At 47.6% G+C, this 22,594-nt stretch overlaps 11 non-coding genes and 4 pseudogenes across 11 annotated transcripts; all 15 read left to right on the top strand.

Moving 5' to 3' along the window:
• The first annotated feature begins 581 nt into the window (after window positions 1-581).
• On the top strand, window positions 582-772 carry LOC142288183 (U2 spliceosomal RNA). The gene has a single exon (XR_012749013.1). It is a non-coding gene; the product is annotated as a U2 spliceosomal RNA (small nuclear RNA).
• A 1,387-nt stretch (window positions 773-2,159) lies between these two features.
• On the top strand, window positions 2,160-2,350 carry LOC142288182 (U2 spliceosomal RNA). Its single transcript, XR_012749012.1, has one exon. It is a non-coding gene; the product is annotated as a U2 spliceosomal RNA (small nuclear RNA).
• Window positions 2,351-3,737: 1,387 nt separating this feature from the next.
• On the top strand, window positions 3,738-3,928 carry LOC142288181 (U2 spliceosomal RNA). The gene has a single exon (XR_012749011.1). It is a non-coding gene; the product is annotated as a U2 spliceosomal RNA (small nuclear RNA).
• A 1,387-nt stretch (window positions 3,929-5,315) lies between these two features.
• LOC142288180 (U2 spliceosomal RNA) lies at window positions 5,316-5,506 on the top strand. Its single transcript, XR_012749010.1, has one exon. It is a non-coding gene; the product is annotated as a U2 spliceosomal RNA (small nuclear RNA).
• Window positions 5,507-6,893: 1,387 nt separating this feature from the next.
• Window positions 6,894-7,084, top strand: LOC142288179 (U2 spliceosomal RNA). The gene has a single exon (XR_012749009.1). It is a non-coding gene; the product is annotated as a U2 spliceosomal RNA (small nuclear RNA).
• A 1,387-nt stretch (window positions 7,085-8,471) lies between these two features.
• Window positions 8,472-8,662, top strand: LOC142288178 (U2 spliceosomal RNA). The gene has a single exon (XR_012749008.1). It is a non-coding gene; the product is annotated as a U2 spliceosomal RNA (small nuclear RNA).
• A 1,387-nt stretch (window positions 8,663-10,049) lies between these two features.
• Window positions 10,050-10,176, top strand: LOC142288139 (U2 spliceosomal RNA; annotated as a pseudogene).
• Window positions 10,177-10,776: 600 nt separating this feature from the next.
• LOC142288135 (U2 spliceosomal RNA) lies at window positions 10,777-10,972 on the top strand. Its single transcript, XR_012748971.1, has one exon. It is a non-coding gene; the product is annotated as a U2 spliceosomal RNA (small nuclear RNA).
• Window positions 10,973-12,359: 1,387 nt separating this feature from the next.
• Window positions 12,360-12,550, top strand: LOC142288177 (U2 spliceosomal RNA). Its single transcript, XR_012749007.1, has one exon. It is a non-coding gene; the product is annotated as a U2 spliceosomal RNA (small nuclear RNA).
• Window positions 12,551-13,937: 1,387 nt separating this feature from the next.
• On the top strand, window positions 13,938-14,079 carry LOC142288141 (U2 spliceosomal RNA; annotated as a pseudogene).
• Window positions 14,080-14,734: 655 nt separating this feature from the next.
• On the top strand, window positions 14,735-14,930 carry LOC142288192 (U2 spliceosomal RNA). The gene has a single exon (XR_012749019.1). It is a non-coding gene; the product is annotated as a U2 spliceosomal RNA (small nuclear RNA).
• A 1,387-nt stretch (window positions 14,931-16,317) lies between these two features.
• On the top strand, window positions 16,318-16,508 carry LOC142288175 (U2 spliceosomal RNA). The gene has a single exon (XR_012749005.1). It is a non-coding gene; the product is annotated as a U2 spliceosomal RNA (small nuclear RNA).
• A 1,387-nt stretch (window positions 16,509-17,895) lies between these two features.
• LOC142288184 (U2 spliceosomal RNA) lies at window positions 17,896-18,072 on the top strand (annotated as a pseudogene).
• A 1,391-nt stretch (window positions 18,073-19,463) lies between these two features.
• LOC142288143 (U2 spliceosomal RNA) lies at window positions 19,464-19,605 on the top strand (annotated as a pseudogene).
• Window positions 19,606-20,349: 744 nt separating this feature from the next.
• On the top strand, window positions 20,350-20,545 carry LOC142288193 (U2 spliceosomal RNA). The gene has a single exon (XR_012749020.1). It is a non-coding gene; the product is annotated as a U2 spliceosomal RNA (small nuclear RNA).
• Window positions 20,546-22,594: the final 2,049 nt, after the last annotated feature.

Below are 22,594 nucleotides of genomic sequence, written 5' to 3'. Positions count from 1 at the left end.
GGCGGCTTGTCACAATGCCCCCCGATGACATCACAATAGCGCTGCTGCCTAGAAAACAAGCTGCGCAGAAGAAGTTGTTCTTTGGGTGGGAGGGTGGGCTAGTGGAAGGAGGGGGCAATCTCTTTTTTTCCCGGGTGGTAGGGGGATGACAGGAGAAGGGAAGCGGGTGGTGAGAAAGGTACAGAGGGCAGGGTTTGGGGGCTGGGAAGGAAAGGGAAAAGATTAGGGTTTGGGGATGATGAAAGGGCTTTCTACGGGTAAGGATGGCAAAGGGTGGCAGTGACGGAAAGTCAGGCAACCTGTCCTGTCCGTCTTTTTGTATCGTGAATTGGAAAGACTGCAAGGGGGAGGGGAGTTGCTTGCGCCCTAAAGGAGGAGTTATTCAGATTCATTGCAGTGGGCGGCGGCTGCAAAACGCACCATTCTTCTTGTTTTGGCTCTGCAAAGCAGCCTTTTCAAGGGTTGGCTTGGGTGACAAAATGTCTTGTGTAGGCGTGGGTTTGTCTCCCTCTCGCTCTCTCTCCCTAAGATGTGTCCGGCATAGGCCAGGGTGCCACTCGAGGCCCAAACCAATTCTGGTTATCGCTTCTCGGCCTTTTGGCTAAGATCAAGTGTAGTATCTGTTCTTATCAGTTTAATATCTGATACGTCCCCTATCTGGGGACCATATATTAAATGGATTTTTAGAACAGGGAGATGGAAAAAGAGCTTGCTCTGTCCACTCCACGCATTGACCTGGTATTGCAGTACCTCCAGGAACGGTGCACCCCTTCTTAACCCAGTTTCCAAAAGCAGAACTCAATTCACCTGATTCATATTAGCCCGATTTAATGAATTGGAAGAAAGCATACGTCTTCATATGCACCTCAATTTGGCCCATTCACTTTTCACACTTCCTCCTTTTGTTTTTTATCTTTCACACTTTTGACTTTCTTTATTCATCCAAATAGCAAACTCATCACCACTCAACCTGACCAACTCGGCTATGTCCCCGTGCTGCAGTTCTCTGTCTTATCTAGATCATTTGCAATTGAATGGAATAGATCCCTTTTGGACAAAGTGGATTCACCTGCTGCTGCAGTGACCACAGGTGTGATAACATCTAGAATTGGCATCTGGTGCGATCTCTCCGCTTCCACTCCAAAGAAAGTTACCTGTTTATTCCTATCATGCATTGGTTTTTGGGGTTTTCTTTGAGTAATGATGATCTCTTTAGTAGTCTGTTGGCGCCCTCTCCTGGAGGAATAGTTTGCTTGCTCTTGGACATTCTAAAAGAGAGGTCATGATAGACATTGAGCTTCTGAGCTCAATTGGGGACAGTCATGGGTGATGAATGTTTGCAACCTACTGCGAAGCCTCATACCGCAATATAAGGAACGTCAAATACTAAGAAAGGGCGGCCTATGAAAGAATTACTACTTTCAATAAGTACACTTAAACGGCTAATTGGGAATAGAAAAACTGTAAAAAGCCCTCTGAGAAAGCCCCCCTCTAACCTTTGATAGTAAGCTTTTCTGTAGTCTGCCTGTTGATGTATTTTCCGTTTGAACTGTGCACAACATGAAGAGACGGAACACTGGCGGCTTGTCACAATGCCCCCCGATGACATCACAATAGCGCTGCTGCCTAGAAAACAAGCTGCGCAGAAGAAGTTGTTCTTTGGGTGGGAGGGTGGGCTAGTGGAAGGAGGGGGCAATCTCTTTTTTTCCCGGGTGGTAGGGGGATGACAGGAGAAGGGAAGCGGGTGGTGAGAAAGGTACAGAGGGCAGGGTTTGGGGGCTGGGAAGGAAAGGGAAAAGATTAGGGTTTGGGGATGATGAAAGGGCTTTCTACGGGTAAGGATGGCAAAGGGTGGCAGTGACGGAAAGTCAGGCAACCTGTCCTGTCCGTCTTTTTGTATCGTGAATTGGAAAGACTGCAAGGGGGAGGGGAGTTGCTTGCGCCCTAAAGGAGGAGTTATTCAGATTCATTGCAGTGGGCGGCGGCTGCAAAACGCACCATTCTTCTTGTTTTGGCTCTGCAAAGCAGCCTTTTCAAGGGTTGGCTTGGGTGACAAAATGTCTTGTGTAGGCGTGGGTTTGTCTCCCTCTCGCTCTCTCTCCCTAAGATGTGTCCGGCATAGGCCAGGGTGCCACTCGAGGCCCAAACCAATTCTGGTTATCGCTTCTCGGCCTTTTGGCTAAGATCAAGTGTAGTATCTGTTCTTATCAGTTTAATATCTGATACGTCCCCTATCTGGGGACCATATATTAAATGGATTTTTAGAACAGGGAGATGGAAAAAGAGCTTGCTCTGTCCACTCCACGCATTGACCTGGTATTGCAGTACCTCCAGGAACGGTGCACCCCTTCTTAACCCAGTTTCCAAAAGCAGAACTCAATTCACCTGATTCATATTAGCCCGATTTAATGAATTGGAAGAAAGCATACGTCTTCATATGCACCTCAATTTGGCCCATTCACTTTTCACACTTCCTCCTTTTGTTTTTTATCTTTCACACTTTTGACTTTCTTTATTCATCCAAATAGCAAACTCATCACCACTCAACCTGACCAACTCGGCTATGTCCCCGTGCTGCAGTTCTCTGTCTTATCTAGATCATTTGCAATTGAATGGAATAGATCCCTTTTGGACAAAGTGGATTCACCTGCTGCTGCAGTGACCACAGGTGTGATAACATCTAGAATTGGCATCTGGTGCGATCTCTCCGCTTCCACTCCAAAGAAAGTTACCTGTTTATTCCTATCATGCATTGGTTTTTGGGGTTTTCTTTGAGTAATGATGATCTCTTTAGTAGTCTGTTGGCGCCCTCTCCTGGAGGAATAGTTTGCTTGCTCTTGGACATTCTAAAAGAGAGGTCATGATAGACATTGAGCTTCTGAGCTCAATTGGGGACAGTCATGGGTGATGAATGTTTGCAACCTACTGCGAAGCCTCATACCGCAATATAAGGAACGTCAAATACTAAGAAAGGGCGGCCTATGAAAGAATTACTACTTTCAATAAGTACACTTAAACGGCTAATTGGGAATAGAAAAACTGTAAAAAGCCCTCTGAGAAAGCCCCCCTCTAACCTTTGATAGTAAGCTTTTCTGTAGTCTGCCTGTTGATGTATTTTCCGTTTGAACTGTGCACAACATGAAGAGACGGAACACTGGCGGCTTGTCACAATGCCCCCCGATGACATCACAATAGCGCTGCTGCCTAGAAAACAAGCTGCGCAGAAGAAGTTGTTCTTTGGGTGGGAGGGTGGGCTAGTGGAAGGAGGGGGCAATCTCTTTTTTTCCCGGGTGGTAGGGGGATGACAGGAGAAGGGAAGCGGGTGGTGAGAAAGGTACAGAGGGCAGGGTTTGGGGGCTGGGAAGGAAAGGGAAAAGATTAGGGTTTGGGGATGATGAAAGGGCTTTCTACGGGTAAGGATGGCAAAGGGTGGCAGTGACGGAAAGTCAGGCAACCTGTCCTGTCCGTCTTTTTGTATCGTGAATTGGAAAGACTGCAAGGGGGAGGGGAGTTGCTTGCGCCCTAAAGGAGGAGTTATTCAGATTCATTGCAGTGGGCGGCGGCTGCAAAACGCACCATTCTTCTTGTTTTGGCTCTGCAAAGCAGCCTTTTCAAGGGTTGGCTTGGGTGACAAAATGTCTTGTGTAGGCGTGGGTTTGTCTCCCTCTCGCTCTCTCTCCCTAAGATGTGTCCGGCATAGGCCAGGGTGCCACTCGAGGCCCAAACCAATTCTGGTTATCGCTTCTCGGCCTTTTGGCTAAGATCAAGTGTAGTATCTGTTCTTATCAGTTTAATATCTGATACGTCCCCTATCTGGGGACCATATATTAAATGGATTTTTAGAACAGGGAGATGGAAAAAGAGCTTGCTCTGTCCACTCCACGCATTGACCTGGTATTGCAGTACCTCCAGGAACGGTGCACCCCTTCTTAACCCAGTTTCCAAAAGCAGAACTCAATTCACCTGATTCATATTAGCCCGATTTAATGAATTGGAAGAAAGCATACGTCTTCATATGCACCTCAATTTGGCCCATTCACTTTTCACACTTCCTCCTTTTGTTTTTTATCTTTCACACTTTTGACTTTCTTTATTCATCCAAATAGCAAACTCATCACCACTCAACCTGACCAACTCGGCTATGTCCCCGTGCTGCAGTTCTCTGTCTTATCTAGATCATTTGCAATTGAATGGAATAGATCCCTTTTGGACAAAGTGGATTCACCTGCTGCTGCAGTGACCACAGGTGTGATAACATCTAGAATTGGCATCTGGTGCGATCTCTCCGCTTCCACTCCAAAGAAAGTTACCTGTTTATTCCTATCATGCATTGGTTTTTGGGGTTTTCTTTGAGTAATGATGATCTCTTTAGTAGTCTGTTGGCGCCCTCTCCTGGAGGAATAGTTTGCTTGCTCTTGGACATTCTAAAAGAGAGGTCATGATAGACATTGAGCTTCTGAGCTCAATTGGGGACAGTCATGGGTGATGAATGTTTGCAACCTACTGCGAAGCCTCATACCGCAATATAAGGAACGTCAAATACTAAGAAAGGGCGGCCTATGAAAGAATTACTACTTTCAATAAGTACACTTAAACGGCTAATTGGGAATAGAAAAACTGTAAAAAGCCCTCTGAGAAAGCCCCCCTCTAACCTTTGATAGTAAGCTTTTCTGTAGTCTGCCTGTTGATGTATTTTCCGTTTGAACTGTGCACAACATGAAGAGACGGAACACTGGCGGCTTGTCACAATGCCCCCCGATGACATCACAATAGCGCTGCTGCCTAGAAAACAAGCTGCGCAGAAGAAGTTGTTCTTTGGGTGGGAGGGTGGGCTAGTGGAAGGAGGGGGCAATCTCTTTTTTTCCCGGGTGGTAGGGGGATGACAGGAGAAGGGAAGCGGGTGGTGAGAAAGGTACAGAGGGCAGGGTTTGGGGGCTGGGAAGGAAAGGGAAAAGATTAGGGTTTGGGGATGATGAAAGGGCTTTCTACGGGTAAGGATGGCAAAGGGTGGCAGTGACGGAAAGTCAGGCAACCTGTCCTGTCCGTCTTTTTGTATCGTGAATTGGAAAGACTGCAAGGGGGAGGGGAGTTGCTTGCGCCCTAAAGGAGGAGTTATTCAGATTCATTGCAGTGGGCGGCGGCTGCAAAACGCACCATTCTTCTTGTTTTGGCTCTGCAAAGCAGCCTTTTCAAGGGTTGGCTTGGGTGACAAAATGTCTTGTGTAGGCGTGGGTTTGTCTCCCTCTCGCTCTCTCTCCCTAAGATGTGTCCGGCATAGGCCAGGGTGCCACTCGAGGCCCAAACCAATTCTGGTTATCGCTTCTCGGCCTTTTGGCTAAGATCAAGTGTAGTATCTGTTCTTATCAGTTTAATATCTGATACGTCCCCTATCTGGGGACCATATATTAAATGGATTTTTAGAACAGGGAGATGGAAAAAGAGCTTGCTCTGTCCACTCCACGCATTGACCTGGTATTGCAGTACCTCCAGGAACGGTGCACCCCTTCTTAACCCAGTTTCCAAAAGCAGAACTCAATTCACCTGATTCATATTAGCCCGATTTAATGAATTGGAAGAAAGCATACGTCTTCATATGCACCTCAATTTGGCCCATTCACTTTTCACACTTCCTCCTTTTGTTTTTTATCTTTCACACTTTTGACTTTCTTTATTCATCCAAATAGCAAACTCATCACCACTCAACCTGACCAACTCGGCTATGTCCCCGTGCTGCAGTTCTCTGTCTTATCTAGATCATTTGCAATTGAATGGAATAGATCCCTTTTGGACAAAGTGGATTCACCTGCTGCTGCAGTGACCACAGGTGTGATAACATCTAGAATTGGCATCTGGTGCGATCTCTCCGCTTCCACTCCAAAGAAAGTTACCTGTTTATTCCTATCATGCATTGGTTTTTGGGGTTTTCTTTGAGTAATGATGATCTCTTTAGTAGTCTGTTGGCGCCCTCTCCTGGAGGAATAGTTTGCTTGCTCTTGGACATTCTAAAAGAGAGGTCATGATAGACATTGAGCTTCTGAGCTCAATTGGGGACAGTCATGGGTGATGAATGTTTGCAACCTACTGCGAAGCCTCATACCGCAATATAAGGAACGTCAAATACTAAGAAAGGGCGGCCTATGAAAGAATTACTACTTTCAATAAGTACACTTAAACGGCTAATTGGGAATAGAAAAACTGTAAAAAGCCCTCTGAGAAAGCCCCCCTCTAACCTTTGATAGTAAGCTTTTCTGTAGTCTGCCTGTTGATGTATTTTCCGTTTGAACTGTGCACAACATGAAGAGACGGAACACTGGCGGCTTGTCACAATGCCCCCCGATGACATCACAATAGCGCTGCTGCCTAGAAAACAAGCTGCGCAGAAGAAGTTGTTCTTTGGGTGGGAGGGTGGGCTAGTGGAAGGAGGGGGCAATCTCTTTTTTTCCCGGGTGGTAGGGGGATGACAGGAGAAGGGAAGCGGGTGGTGAGAAAGGTACAGAGGGCAGGGTTTGGGGGCTGGGAAGGAAAGGGAAAAGATTAGGGTTTGGGGATGATGAAAGGGCTTTCTACGGGTAAGGATGGCAAAGGGTGGCAGTGACGGAAAGTCAGGCAACCTGTCCTGTCCGTCTTTTTGTATCGTGAATTGGAAAGACTGCAAGGGGGAGGGGAGTTGCTTGCGCCCTAAAGGAGGAGTTATTCAGATTCATTGCAGTGGGCGGCGGCTGCAAAACGCACCATTCTTCTTGTTTTGGCTCTGCAAAGCAGCCTTTTCAAGGGTTGGCTTGGGTGACAAAATGTCTTGTGTAGGCGTGGGTTTGTCTCCCTCTCGCTCTCTCTCCCTAAGATGTGTCCGGCATAGGCCAGGGTGCCACTCGAGGCCCAAACCAATTCTGGTTATCGCTTCTCGGCCTTTTGGCTAAGATCAAGTGTAGTATCTGTTCTTATCAGTTTAATATCTGATACGTCCCCTATCTGGGGACCATATATTAAATGGATTTTTAGAACAGGGAGATGGAAAAAGAGCTTGCTCTGTCCACTCCACGCATTGACCTGGTATTGCAGTACCTCCAGGAACGGTGCACCCCTTCTTAACCCAGTTTCCAAAAGCAGAACTCAATTCACCTGATTCATATTAGCCCGATTTAATGAATTGGAAGAAAGCATACGTCTTCATATGCACCTCAATTTGGCCCATTCACTTTTCACACTTCCTCCTTTTGTTTTTTATCTTTCACACTTTTGACTTTCTTTATTCATCCAAATAGCAAACTCATCACCACTCAACCTGACCAACTCGGCTATGTCCCCGTGCTGCAGTTCTCTGTCTTATCTAGATCATTTGCAATTGAATGGAATAGATCCCTTTTGGACAAAGTGGATTCACCTGCTGCTGCAGTGACCACAGGTGTGATAACATCTAGAATTGGCATCTGGTGCGATCTCTCCGCTTCCACTCCAAAGAAAGTTACCTGTTTATTCCTATCATGCATTGGTTTTTGGGGTTTTCTTTGAGTAATGATGATCTCTTTAGTAGTCTGTTGGCGCCCTCTCCTGGAGGAATAGTTTGCTTGCTCTTGGACATTCTAAAAGAGAGGTCATGATAGACATTGAGCTTCTGAGCTCAATTGGGGACAGTCATGGGTGATGAATGTTTGCAACCTACTGCGAAGCCTCATACCGCAATATAAGGAACGTCAAATACTAAGAAAGGGCGGCCTATGAAAGAATTACTACTTTCAATAAGTACACTTAAACGGCTAATTGGGAATAGAAAAACTGTAAAAAGCCCTCTGAGAAAGCCCCCCTCTAACCTTTGATAGTAAGCTTTTCTGTAGTCTGCCTGTTGATGTATTTTCCGTTTGAACTGTGCACAACATGAAGAGACGGAACACTGGCGGCTTGTCACAATGCCCCCCGATGACATCACAATAGCGCTGCTGCCTAGAAAACAAGCTGCGCAGAAGAAGTTGTTCTTTGGGTGGGAGGGTGGGCTAGTGGAAGGAGGGGGCAATCTCTTTTTTTCCCGGGTGGTAGGGGGATGACAGGAGAAGGGAAGCGGGTGGTGAGAAAGGTACAGAGGGCAGGGTTTGGGGGCTGGGAAGGAAAGGGAAAAGATTAGGGTTTGGGGATGATGAAAGGGCTTTCTACGGGTAAGGATGGCAAAGGGTGGCAGTGACGGAAAGTCAGGCAACCTGTCCTGTCCGTCTTTTTGTATCGTGAATTGGAAAGACTGCAAGGGGGAGGGGAGTTGCTTGCGCCCTAAAGGAGGAGTTATTCAGATTCATTGCAGTGGGCGGCGGCTGCAAAACGCACCATTCTTCTTGTTTTGGCTCTGCAAAGCAGCCTTTTCAAGGGTTGGCTTGGGTGACAAAATGTCTTGTGTAGGCGTGGGTTTGTCTCCCTCTCGCTCTCTCTCCCTAAGATGTGTCCGGCATAGGCCAGGGTGCCACTCGAGGCCCAAACCAATTCTGGTTATCGCTTCTCGGCCTTTTGGCTAAGATCAAGTGTAGTATCTGTTCTTATCAGTTTAATATCTGATACGTCCCCTATCTGGGGACCATATATTAAATGGATTTTTAGAACAGGGAGATGGAAAAAGAGCTTGCTCTGTCCACTCCACGCATTGACCTGGTATTGCAGTACCTCCAGGAACGGTGCACCCCTTCTTAACCCAGTTTCCAAAAGCAGAACTCAATTCACCTGATTCATATTAGCCCGATTTAATGAATTGGAAGAAAGCATACGTCTTCATATGCACCTCAATTTGGCCCATTCACTTTTCACACTTCCTCCTTTTGTTTTTTATCTTTCACACTTTTGACTTTCTTTATTCATCCAAATAGCAAACTCATCACCACTCAACCTGACCAACTCGGCTATGTCCCCGTGCTGCAGTTCTCTGTCTTATCTAGATCATTTGCAATTGAATGGAATAGATCCCTTTTGGACAAAGTGGATTCACCTGCTGCTGCAGTGACCACAGGTGTGATAACATCTAGAATTGGCATCTGGTGCGATCTCTCCGCTTCCACTCCAAAGAAAGTTACCTGTTTATTCCTATCATGCATTGGTTTTTGGGGTTTTCTTTGAGTAATGATGATCTCTTTAGTAGTCTGTTGGCGCCCTCTCCTGGAGGAATAGTTTGCTTGCTCTTGGACATTCTAAAAGAGAGGTCATGATAGACATTGAGCTTCTGAGCTCAATTGGGGACAGTCATGGGTGATGAATGTTTGCAACCTACTGCGAAGCCTCATACCGCAATATAAGGAACGTCAAATACTAAGAAAGGGCGGCCTATGAAAGAATTACTACTTTCAATAAGTACACTTAAACGGCTAATTGGGAATAGAAAAACTGTAAAAAGCCCTCTGAGAAAGCCCCCCTCTAACCTTTGATAGTAAGCTTTTCTGTAGTCTGCCTGTTGATGTATTTTCCGTTTGAACTGTGCACAACATGAAGAGACGGAACACTGGCGGCTTGTCACAATGCCCCCCGATGACATCACAATAGCGCTGCTGCCTAGAAAACAAGCTGCGCAGAAGAAGTTGTTCTTTGGGTGGGAGGGTGGGCTAGTGGAAGGAGGGGGCAATCTCTTTTTTTCCCGGGTGGTAGGGGGATGACAGGAGAAGGGAAGCGGGTGGTGAGAAAGGTACAGAGGGCAGGGTTTGGGGGCTGGGAAGGAAAGGGAAAAGATTAGGGTTTGGGGATGATGAAAGGGCTTTCTACGGGTAAGGATGGCAAAGGGTGGCAGTGACGGAAAGTCAGGCAACCTGTCCTGTCCGTCTTTTTGTATCGTGAATTGGAAAGACTGCAAGGGGGAGGGGAGTTGCTTGCGCCCTAAAGGAGGAGTTATTCAGATTCATTGCAGTGGGCGGCGGCTGCAAAACGCACCATTCTTCTTGTTTTGGCTCTGCAAAGCAGCCTTTTCAAGGGTTGGCTTGGGTGACAAAATGTCTTGTGTAGGCGTGGGTTTGTCTCCCTCTCGCTCTCTCTCCCTAAGATGTGTCCGGCATAGGCCAGGGTGCCACTCGAGGCCCAAACCAATTCTGGTTATCGCTTCTCGGCCTTTTGGCTAAGATCAAGTGTAGTATCTGTGAGGCTCGGCAGATGCAATGCACACTGGAAGGTTGCGCTTGCTAGTACTCTTGATGTATAGTATATTCATCTAGAGGAAAACATGGCCCTACCAGGATCGAGGCTATTAGACTGAGTAAGTGTGGGGGCTATGGTGCAATGTGCCCCAGGACTGACGACCCTGGAGTGAGTCTGAGCTTGCTGGCTTGGGACCCCGGCGAGCCTTGGGCTCTGTAGCACACCGTACCTTGCCCTTTCATACTTTCTGAGCATATTGCTCTATCCCGGCCTTCTGGCTAGGAAGGGAAATTTTTATAATCATGGTCGGAGGTCCGTTCAGCTTTGGGCTGAGAAACCAACACCCGGTTGGAGGTCCGGGTCAGCTTCGGCTGAGAAACCAACACCCGGTTGGAGGTCCGGTTAGCCTTGGGCTGAGAAACCAACACCGGTTGACGGTCCGGGCAGTTTCGGCTGCGAAACCAACAACTAGTAGCTCTCTACTCCACTTGGGTAAGATGCCTGGGTGGACGCTGGGAGCAACGACAAGGCTCAACCAGGCTTCGGCTTGGGGGAGCACCGAAGATCCCTGACCCTTGCTGTGGCCTTCTGGCTCGGAGGGACGGGGTTGATTTTTGGGGACCCTCTCCTCACGGAGGGGTCCACACGAATCCTAGCCTTTGCACTGTTTTTGGTGTGACTTCGGTCATGCATTTTTTGCGGTGCTTTGGAAAGCTTCATTAAATCAAAATCTGTTCTTATCAGTTTAATATCTGATACGTCCCCTATCTGGGGACCATATATTAAATGGATTTTTAGAACAGGGAGATGGAAAAAGAGCTTGCTCTGTCCACTCCACGCATTGACCTGGTATTGCAGTACCTCCAGGAACGGTGCACCCCTTCTTAACCCAGTTTCCAAAAGCAGAACTCAATTCACCTGATTCATATTAGCCCGATTTAATGAATTGGAAGAAAGCATACGTCTTCATATGCACCTCAATTTGGCCCATTCACTTTTCACACTTCCTCCTTTTGTTTTTTATCTTTCACACTTTTGACTTTCTTTATTCATCCAAATAGCAAACTCATCACCACTCAACCTGACCAACTCGGCTATGTCCCCGTGCTGCAGTTCTCTGTCTTATCTAGATCATTTGCAATTGAATGGAATAGATCCCTTTTGGACAAAGTGGATTCACCTGCTGCTGCAGTGACCACAGGTGTGATAACATCTAGAATTGGCATCTGGTGCGATCTCTCCGCTTCCACTCCAAAGAAAGTTACCTGTTTATTCCTATCATGCATTGGTTTTTGGGGTTTTCTTTGAGTAATGATGATCTCTTTAGTAGTCTGTTGGCGCCCTCTCCTGGAGGAATAGTTTGCTTGCTCTTGGACATTCTAAAAGAGAGGTCATGATAGACATTGAGCTTCTGAGCTCAATTGGGGACAGTCATGGGTGATGAATGTTTGCAACCTACTGCGAAGCCTCATACCGCAATATAAGGAACGTCAAATACTAAGAAAGGGCGGCCTATGAAAGAATTACTACTTTCAATAAGTACACTTAAACGGCTAATTGGGAATAGAAAAACTGTAAAAAGCCCTCTGAGAAAGCCCCCCTCTAACCTTTGATAGTAAGCTTTTCTGTAGTCTGCCTGTTGATGTATTTTCCGTTTGAACTGTGCACAACATGAAGAGACGGAACACTGGCGGCTTGTCACAATGCCCCCCGATGACATCACAATAGCGCTGCTGCCTAGAAAACAAGCTGCGCAGAAGAAGTTGTTCTTTGGGTGGGAGGGTGGGCTAGTGGAAGGAGGGGGCAATCTCTTTTTTTCCCGGGTGGTAGGGGGATGACAGGAGAAGGGAAGCGGGTGGTGAGAAAGGTACAGAGGGCAGGGTTTGGGGGCTGGGAAGGAAAGGGAAAAGATTAGGGTTTGGGGATGATGAAAGGGCTTTCTACGGGTAAGGATGGCAAAGGGTGGCAGTGACGGAAAGTCAGGCAACCTGTCCTGTCCGTCTTTTTGTATCGTGAATTGGAAAGACTGCAAGGGGGAGGGGAGTTGCTTGCGCCCTAAAGGAGGAGTTATTCAGATTCATTGCAGTGGGCGGCGGCTGCAAAACGCACCATTCTTCTTGTTTTGGCTCTGCAAAGCAGCCTTTTCAAGGGTTGGCTTGGGTGACAAAATGTCTTGTGTAGGCGTGGGTTTGTCTCCCTCTCGCTCTCTCTCCCTAAGATGTGTCCGGCATAGGCCAGGGTGCCACTCGAGGCCCAAACCAATTCTGGTTATCGCTTCTCGGCCTTTTGGCTAAGATCAAGTGTAGTATCTGTTCTTATCAGTTTAATATCTGATACGTCCCCTATCTGGGGACCATATATTAAATGGATTTTTAGAACAGGGAGATGGAAAAAGAGCTTGCTCTGTCCACTCCACGCATTGACCTGGTATTGCAGTACCTCCAGGAACGGTGCACCCCTTCTTAACCCAGTTTCCAAAAGCAGAACTCAATTCACCTGATTCATATTAGCCCGATTTAATGAATTGGAAGAAAGCATACGTCTTCATATGCACCTCAATTTGGCCCATTCACTTTTCACACTTCCTCCTTTTGTTTTTTATCTTTCACACTTTTGACTTTCTTTATTCATCCAAATAGCAAACTCATCACCACTCAACCTGACCAACTCGGCTATGTCCCCGTGCTGCAGTTCTCTGTCTTATCTAGATCATTTGCAATTGAATGGAATAGATCCCTTTTGGACAAAGTGGATTCACCTGCTGCTGCAGTGACCACAGGTGTGATAACATCTAGAATTGGCATCTGGTGCGATCTCTCCGCTTCCACTCCAAAGAAAGTTACCTGTTTATTCCTATCATGCATTGGTTTTTGGGGTTTTCTTTGAGTAATGATGATCTCTTTAGTAGTCTGTTGGCGCCCTCTCCTGGAGGAATAGTTTGCTTGCTCTTGGACATTCTAAAAGAGAGGTCATGATAGACATTGAGCTTCTGAGCTCAATTGGGGACAGTCATGGGTGATGAATGTTTGCAACCTACTGCGAAGCCTCATACCGCAATATAAGGAACGTCAAATACTAAGAAAGGGCGGCCTATGAAAGAATTACTACTTTCAATAAGTACACTTAAACGGCTAATTGGGAATAGAAAAACTGTAAAAAGCCCTCTGAGAAAGCCCCCCTCTAACCTTTGATAGTAAGCTTTTCTGTAGTCTGCCTGTTGATGTATTTTCCGTTTGAACTGTGCACAACATGAAGAGACGGAACACTGGCGGCTTGTCACAATGCCCCCCGATGACATCACAATAGCGCTGCTGCCTAGAAAACAAGCTGCGCAGAAGAAGTTGTTCTTTGGGTGGGAGGGTGGGCTAGTGGAAGGAGGGGGCAATCTCTTTTTTTCCCGGGTGGTAGGGGGATGACAGGAGAAGGGAAGCGGGTGGTGAGAAAGGTACAGAGGGCAGGGTTTGGGGGCTGGGAAGGAAAGGGAAAAGATTAGGGTTTGGGGATGATGAAAGGGCTTTCTACGGGTAAGGATGGCAAAGGGTGGCAGTGACGGAAAGTCAGGCAACCTGTCCTGTCCGTCTTTTTGTATCGTGAATTGGAAAGACTGCAAGGGGGAGGGGAGTTGCTTGCGCCCTAAAGGAGGAGTTATTCAGATTCATTGCAGTGGGCGGCGGCTGCAAAACGCACCATTCTTCTTGTTTTGGCTCTGCAAAGCAGCCTTTTCAAGGGTTGGCTTGGGTGACAAAATGTCTTGTGTAGGCGTGGGTTTGTCTCCCTCTCGCTCTCTCTCCCTAAGATGTGTCCGGCATAGGCCAGGGTGCCACTCGAGGCCCAAACCAATTCTGGTTATCGCTTCTCGGCCTTTTGGCTAAGATCAAGTGTAGTATCGTTCGAAAAGGTGGTTTAAGGCTCCGGCCACCTTAGTACAATGATGCAATGCACACTGGAAGGTTGCACTTGTTAGTACTTTGGGAGGATAGTATATCCATCTAGAGGAAACCATGGCCCTACCAGGATTGAGGCTATTAGACTGAGTAAGTGTGGGGGTTATGGTGCAATGTGCCCCAGGAATGGACACCCTGGAGGGAGTCTGAACTTGCTAGGTTGGGACCCTGGTAAGCCTCAGACTCTGTCGCACGCCGCGCCTTGCCTATTCATACTTTCCAAGCATATTGCCCTATCCTGGCCTTCTGGCTAAGAAGGGAAATTTTTATAATCCCGGTCGGAAGTCCGGTCAGCTTTGGGCTGAGAAACCAACACCCGGTTGGAGGTCCGGTTAGCCTTGGGCTGAGAAACCAACACCCGGTTGGAGGTCCGGTCAGCCTTGGGCTGAGAAACCAACACCCGGTTGGAGGTCCGGTCAGCCTTGGGCTGAGAAACCAACACCGGTTGACGGTCCGGGCAGTCTCGGCTGCGAAACCAACGACTAGTAGCTCCCTACTCCACTTGGGTAAGATGCCTCGGTGGACGCTGGGAGCAACAACAAGGCTCAACCAGGCTTCGGCTTGGGGGAGCACCGAAGATCCCTGACCCTCGCTGTGGCCTTCTGGCTCGGAGGGACGGGGTTGATTTTTGGGGATCCTCTTCTCACGGAGGGGTCCACACGAATCCTAGCCTTTGCACTGTTTTTGGTGTGACTTCGGTCATGCATTTTTGCGGTGCTTTGGAAAGCTTCATTAAATCAAAAATCTGTTCTTATCAGTTTAATATCTGATACGTCCCCTATCTGGGGACCATATATTAAATGGATTTTTAGAACAGGGAGATGGAAAAAGAGCTTGCTCTGTCCACTCCACGCATTGACCTGGTATTGCAGTACCTCCAGGAACGGTGCACCCCTTCTTAACCCAGTTTCCAAAAGCAGAACTCAATTCACCTGATTCATATTAGCCCGATTTAATGAATTGGAAGAAAGCATACGTCTTCATATGCACCTCAATTTGGCCCATTCACTTTTCACACTTCCTCCTTTTGTTTTTTATCTTTCACACTTTTGACTTTCTTTATTCATCCAAATAGCAAACTCATCACCACTCAACCTGACCAACTCGGCTATGTCCCCGTGCTGCAGTTCTCTGTCTTATCTAGATCATTTGCAATTGAATGGAATAGATCCCTTTTGGACAAAGTGGATTCACCTGCTGCTGCAGTGACCACAGGTGTGATAACATCTAGAATTGGCATCTGGTGCGATCTCTCCGCTTCCACTCCAAAGAAAGTTACCTGTTTATTCCTATCATGCATTGGTTTTTGGGGTTTTCTTTGAGTAATGATGATCTCTTTAGTAGTCTGTTGGCGCCCTCTCCTGGAGGAATAGTTTGCTTGCTCTTGGACATTCTAAAAGAGAGGTCATGATAGACATTGAGCTTCTGAGCTCAATTGGGGACAGTCATGGGTGATGAATGTTTGCAACCTACTGCGAAGCCTCATACCGCAATATAAGGAACGTCAAATACTAAGAAAGGGCGGCCTATGAAAGAATTACTACTTTCAATAAGTACACTTAAACGGCTAATTGGGAATAGAAAAACTGTAAAAAGCCCTCTGAGAAAGCCCCCCTCTAACCTTTGATAGTAAGCTTTTCTGTAGTCTGCCTGTTGATGTATTTTCCGTTTGAACTGTGCACAACATGAAGAGACGGAACACTGGCGGCTTGTCACAATGCCCCCCGATGACATCACAATAGCGCTGCTGCCTAGAAAACAAGCTGCGCAGAAGAAGTTGTTCTTTGGGTGGGAGGGTGGGCTAGTGGAAGGAGGGGGCAATCTCTTTTTTTCCCGGGTGGTAGGGGGATGACAGGAGAAGGGAAGCGGGTGGTGAGAAAGGTACAGAGGGCAGGGTTTGGGGGCTGGGAAGGAAAGGGAAAAGATTAGGGTTTGGGGATGATGAAAGGGCTTTCTACGGGTAAGGATGGCAAAGGGTGGCAGTGACGGAAAGTCAGGCAACCTGTCCTGTCCGTCTTTTTGTATCGTGAATTGGAAAGACTGCAAGGGGGAGGGGAGTTGCTTGCGCCCTAAAGGAGGAGTTATTCAGATTCATTGCAGTGGGCGGCGGCTGCAAAACGCACCATTCTTCTTGTTTTGGCTCTGCAAAGCAGCCTTTTCAAGGGTTGGCTTGGGTGACAAAATGTCTTGTGTAGGCGTGGGTTTGTCTCCCTCTCGCTCTCTCTCCCTAAGATGTGTCCGGCATAGGCCAGGGTGCCACTCGAGGCCCAAACCAATTCTGGTTATCGCTTCTCGGCCTTTTGGCTAAGATCAAGTGTAGTATCTGTTCTTATCAGTTTAATATCTGATACGTCCCCTATCTGGGGACCATATATTAAATGGATTTTTAGAACAGGGAGATGGAAAAAGAGCTTGCTCTGTCCACTCCACGCATTGACCTGGTATTGCAGTACCTCCAGGAACGGTGCACCCCTTCTTAACCCAGTTTCCAAAAGCAGAACTCAATTCACCTGATTCATATTAGCCCGATTTAATGAATTGGAAGAAAGCATACGTCTTCATATGCACCTCAATTTGGCCCATTCACTTTTCACACTTCCTCCTTTTGTTTTTTATCTTTCACACTTTTGACTTTCTTTATTCATCCAAATAGCAAACTCATCACCACTCAACCTGACCAACTCGGCTATGTCCCCGTGCTGCAGTTCTCTGTCTTATCTAGATCATTTGCAATTGAATGGAATAGATCCCTTTTGGACAAAGTGGATTCACCTGCTGCTGCAGTGACCACAGGTGTGATAACATCTAGAATTGGCATCTGGTGCGATCTCTCCGCTTCCACTCCAAAGAAAGTTACCTGTTTATTCCTATCATGCATTGGTTTTTGGGGTTTTCTTTGAGTAATGATGATCTCTTTAGTAGTCTGTTGGCGCCCTCTCCTGGAGGAATAGTTTGCTTGCTCTTGGACATTCTAAAAGAGAGGTCATGATAGACATTGAGCTTCTGAGCTCAATTGGGGACAGTCATGGGTGATGAATGTTTGCAACCTACTGCGAAGCCTCATACCGCAATATAAGGAACGTCAAATACTAAGAAAGGGCGGCCTATGAAAGAATTACTACTTTCAATAAGTACACTTAAACGGCTAATTGGGAATAGAAAAACTGTAAAAAGCCCTCTGAGAAAGCCCCCCTCTAACCTTTGATAGTAAGCTTTTCTGTAGTCTGCCTGTTGATGTATTTTCCGTTTGAACTGTGCACAACATGAAGAGACGGAACACTGGCGGCTTGTCACAATGCCCCCCGATGACATCACAATAGCGCTGCTGCCTAGAAAACAAGCTGCGCAGAAGAAGTTGTTCTTTGGGTGGGAGGGTGGGCTAGTGGAAGGAGGGGGCAATCTCTTTTTTTCCCGGGTGGTAGGGGGATGACAGGAGAAGGGAAGCGGGTGGTGAGAAAGGTACAGAGGGCAGGGTTTGGGGGCTGGGAAGGAAAGGGAAAAGATTAGGGTTTGGGGATGATGAAAGGGCTTTCTACGGGTAAGGATGGCAAAGGGTGGCAGTGACGGAAAGTCAGGCAACCTGTCCTGTCCGTCTTTTTGTATCGTGAATTGGAAAGACTGCAAGGGGGAGGGGAGTTGCTTGCGCCCTAAAGGAGGAGTTATTCAGATTCATTGCAGTGGGCGGCGGCTGCAAAACGCACCATTCTTCTTGTTTTGGCTCTGCAAAGCAGCCTTTTCAAGGGTTGGCTTGGGTGACAAAATGTCTTGTGTAGGCGTGGGTTTGTCTCCCTCTCGCTCTCTCTCCCTAAGATGTGTCCGGCATAGGCCAGGGTGCCACTCGAGGCCCAAACCAATTCTGGTTATCGCTTCTCGGCCTTTTGGCTAAGATCAAGTGTAGTATCTGTTCTTATCAGTTTAATATCTGATACGTCCCCTATCTGGGGACCATATATTAAATGGATTTTTAGAACAGGGAGATTCTGTCCACTCCACGCATTGACCTGGTATTGCAGTACCTACCAGGAACGGTGCACCCCTTCTTAACCCAGTTTCCAAAAGCAGAACTCAATTCACCTGATTCATATTAGCCCGATTTAATGAATTGGAAGAAAGCATACGTCTTCATATGCACCTCAATTTGGCCCATTCACTTTTCACACTTCCTCCTTTTGTTTTTTATCTTTCACACTTTTGACTTTCTTTATTCATCCAAATAGCAAACTCATCACCACTCAACCTGACCAACTCGGCTATGTCCCCGTGCTGCAGTTCTCTGTCTTATCTAGATCATTTGCAATTGAATGGAATAGATCCCTTTTGGACAAAGTGGATTCACCTGCTGCTGCAGTGACCACAGGTGTGATAACATCTAGAATTGGCATCTGGTGCGATCTCTCCGCTTCCACTCCAAAGAAAGTTACCTGTTTATTCCTATCATGCATTGGTTTTTGGGGTTTTCTTTGAGTAATGATGATCTCTTTAGTAGTCTGTTGGCGCCCTCTCCTGGAGGAATAGTTTGCTTGCTCTTGGACATTCTAAAAGAGAGGTCATGATAGACATTGAGCTTCTGAGCTCAATTGGGGACAGTCATGGGTGATGAATGTTTGCAACCTACTGCGAAGCCTCATACCGCAATATAAGGAACGTCAAATACTAAGAAAGGGCGGCCTATGAAAGAATTACTACTTTCAATAAGTACACTTAAACGGCTAATTGGGAATAGAAAAACTGTAAAAAGCCCTCTGAGAAAGCCCCCCTCTAACCTTTGATAGTAAGCTTTTCTGTAGTCTGCCTGTTGATGTATTTTCCGTTTGAACTGTGCACAACATGAAGAGACGGAACACTGGCGGCTTGTCACAATGCCCCCCGATGACATCACAATAGCGCTGCTGCCTAGAAAACAAGCTGCGCAGAAGAAGTTGTTCTTTGGGTGGGAGGGTGGGCTAGTGGAAGGAGGGGGCAATCTCTTTTTTTCCCGGGTGGTAGGGGGATGACAGGAGAAGGGAAGCGGGTGGTGAGAAAGGTACAGAGGGCAGGGTTTGGGGGCTGGGAAGGAAAGGGAAAAGATTAGGGTTTGGGGATGATGAAAGGGCTTTCTACGGGTAAGGATGGCAAAGGGTGGCAGTGACGGAAAGTCAGGCAACCTGTCCTGTCCGTCGTTTTGTATCGTGAATTGGAAAGACTGCAAGGGGGAGGGGAGTTGCTTGCGCCCTAAAGGAGGAGTTATTCAGATTCATTGCAGTGTGGGCGGCGGCTGCAAAACGCACCATTCTTCTTGTTTTTGGCTCTGCAAAGCAGCCTTTTCAAGGGTTGGCTTGGGTGACAAAATGTCTTGTGTAGGCGTTGGGTTTGTCTCCCTCTCGCTCTCTCTCCCTAAGATGTGTCCGGCATAGGCCAGGGTGCCACTCGAGGCCCAAACCAATTCTGGTTATCGCTTCTCGGCCTTTTGGCTAAGATCAAGTGTAGTATCGTTCGAAAAGGTGGTTTAAGGCTCCGGCCACCTTAGTACAATGATGCAATGCACACTGGAAGGTTGCGCTTGTTAGTACTTTGGGAGGATAGTATATCCATCTAGAGGAAACCATGGCCCTACCAGGATCGAGGCTATTAGGACTGAGTAAGTGTGGGGGCTATGGTGCAATGTGCCCCAGGATTGACGACCCTGGAGTGAGTCTGAGCTTGCTGGCTTGGGACCCCGGCGAGCCTTGGGCTCTGTAGCACACCGTACCTTGCCCTTTCATACTTTCTGAGCATATTGCTCTATCCCGGCCTTCTGGCTAGGAAGGGAAATTTTTATAATCATGGTCGGAGGTCCGTTCAGCTTTGGGCTGAGAAACCAACACCCGGTTGGAGGTCCGGGTCAGCTTTGGCTGAGAAACCAACACCCGGTTGGAGGTCCGGGTCAGCTTCGGCTGAGAAACCAACACCCGGTTGGAGGTCCGGGTCAGCTTCGGCTGAGAAACCAACACCCGGTTGGAGGTCCGGGTCAGCTTCGGCTGAGAAACCAACACCCGGTTGGAGGTCCGGTTAGCCTTGGGCTGAGAAACCCAACACCGGTTGACGGTCCGGGCAGTTTCGGCTGCGAAACCAACAACTAGTAGCTCTCTACTCCCACTTGGGTAAGATGCCTGGGTGGACGCTGGGAGCAACGACAAGGCTCAACCAGGCTTCGGCTTGGGGGAGCACCGAAGATCCCTGACCCTTGCTGTGGCCTTCTGGCTCGGAGGGACGGGGTTTGATTTTTGGGGACCCCTCTCCTCACGGAGGGGTCCACACGAATCCTAGCCTTTGCACTGTTTTTGGTGTGACTTCGGTCATGCATTTTTTGCGGTGCTTTGGAAAGCTTCATTAAATCAAAATCTGTTCTTATCAGTTTAATATCTGATACGTCCCCTATCTGGGGACCATATATTAAATGGATTTTTAGAACAGGGAGATGGAAAAAGAGCTTGCTCTGTCCACTCCACGCATTGACCTGGTATTGCAGTACCTCCAGGAACGGTGCACCCCTTCTTAACCCAGTTTCCAAAAGCAGAACTCAATTCACCTGATTCATATTAGCCCGATTTAATGAATTGGAAGAAAGCATACGTCTTCATATGCACCTCAATTGGCCCATTCACTTTTCACACTTCCTCCTTTTGTTTTTTTATCTTTCACACTTTTGACTTTCTTTATTCATCCAAATAGCAAACTCATCACCACTCAACCTGACCAACTCGGCTATGTCCCCGTGCTGCAGTTCTCTGTCTTATCTAGATCATTTGCAATTGAATGGAATAGATCCCTTTTGGACAAAGTGGATTCACCTGCTGCTGCAGTGACCACAGGTGTGATAACATCTAGAATTGGCATCTGTGCGATCTCTCCGCTTCCACTCCAAAGAAAGTTACCTGTTTATTCCTATCATGCATTGGTTTTTGGGGTTTTCTTTGAGTAATGAATGATCTCTTTAGTAGTCTGTTGGCGCCCTCTCCTGGAGGAATAGTTTGCTTGCTCTTGGACATTCTAAAAGAGAGGTCATGATAGACATTGAGCTTCTGAGCTCAATTGGGGACAGTCATGGGTGATGAATGTTTGCAACCTACTGCGAAGCCTCATACCGCAATATAAGGAACGTCAAATACTAAGAAAGGGCGGCCTATGAAAGAATTACTACTTTCAATAAGTACACTTAAACGGCTAATTGGGAATAGAAAAAACTGTAAAAAGCCCTCTGAGAAAGCCCCCCTCTAACCTTTGATAGTAAGCTTTTCTGTAGTCTGCCTGTTGATGTATTTTCCGTTTGAACTGTGCACAACATGAAGAGACGGAACACTGGCGGCTTGTCACAATGCCCCCCGATGACATCACAATAGCGCTGCTGCCTAGAAAACAAGCTGCGCAGAAGAAGTTGTTCTTTGGGTGGGAGGGTGGGCTAGTGGAAGGAGGGGGCAATCTCTTTTTTCCCGGGTGGTAGGGGGATGACAGGAGAAGGGAAGCGGGTGGTGGTGAGAAAGGTACAGAGGGCAGGGTTTGGGGGCTGGGAAGGAAAGGGAAAAGATTAGGGTTTGGGGATGATGAAAGGGCTTTCTACGGGTAAGGATGGCAAAGGGTGGCAGTGACGGAAAGTCAGGCAACCTGTCCTGTCCGTCTTTTTGTATCGTGAATTGGAAAGACTGCAAGGGGGAGGGGAGTTGCTTGCGCCCTAAAGGAGGAGTTATTCAGATTCATTGCAGTGGGCGGCGGCTGCAAAACGCACCATTCTTCTTGTTTTGGCTCTGCAAAGCAGCCTTTTCAAGGGTTGGCTTGGGTGACAAAATGTCTTGTGTAGGCGTGGGTTTGTCTCCCTCTCGCTCTCTCTCCCTAAGATGTGTCCGGCATAGGCCAGGGTGCCACTCGAGGCCCAAACCAATTCTGGTTATCGCTTCTCGGCCTTTTTGGCTAAGATCAAGTGTAGTGTTGTTCGAAGAGGTGGTTTAAGCTCCAGGCCACCTTAGTACAATGATACAATGCACACTGGAAGGTTGCGCTTGCTAGTACTCTGGGTGGATAGTATATTCATCAAGAGGAAAACATGGCCCTACCAGGATCGAGGCTATTAGACTGAGTAAGGGTGGGGGGCTATGGTACAATGTGCCCCAGGACTGACGACCCTGGAGTGAGTCTGAGCTTGCTGGCTTGGGACCCCGGCAAGCCTTGGGCCTCTGTAGCACACCGTACCTTGCCTTTTCATACTTTTTGAGCATATTACCCTATCCTGGCCTTCTGGCTAGGAAGGGAAATTTTTATAATCCCGGTCGGAGGTCTGGTCAGCTTTGGGCTGAGAAACTAACACCTGGTTGGAGGTCCGGGTCAGCTTCGGCTGAGAAACCAACACCCGGTTGGAGGTCTGGGTCAGCTTCGGCTGAGAAACCAACACCCGGTTGGAGGTCCGGTTAGCCTTGGGCTGAGAAACCAACACCGGTTGACGGTCCGGGCAGTTTCGGCTGCGAAACCAACAACTAGTAGCTCTCTACTCCACTTGGGTAAGATGCCTGGGTGGACGCTGGGAGCAACAACAAGGCTCAACCAGGCTTCGG

The sequence above is a fragment of the Anomaloglossus baeobatrachus genome, unplaced genomic scaffold (genome assembly GCF_048569485.1).
Source record: "Anomaloglossus baeobatrachus isolate aAnoBae1 unplaced genomic scaffold, aAnoBae1.hap1 Scaffold_791, whole genome shotgun sequence".
NCBI lineage: Eukaryota > Metazoa > Chordata > Amphibia > Anura > Aromobatidae > Anomaloglossus > Anomaloglossus baeobatrachus.
Note: the sequence above shows the minus strand (reverse complement) of the source record. Positions and strands in the feature narration are given on the sequence as shown.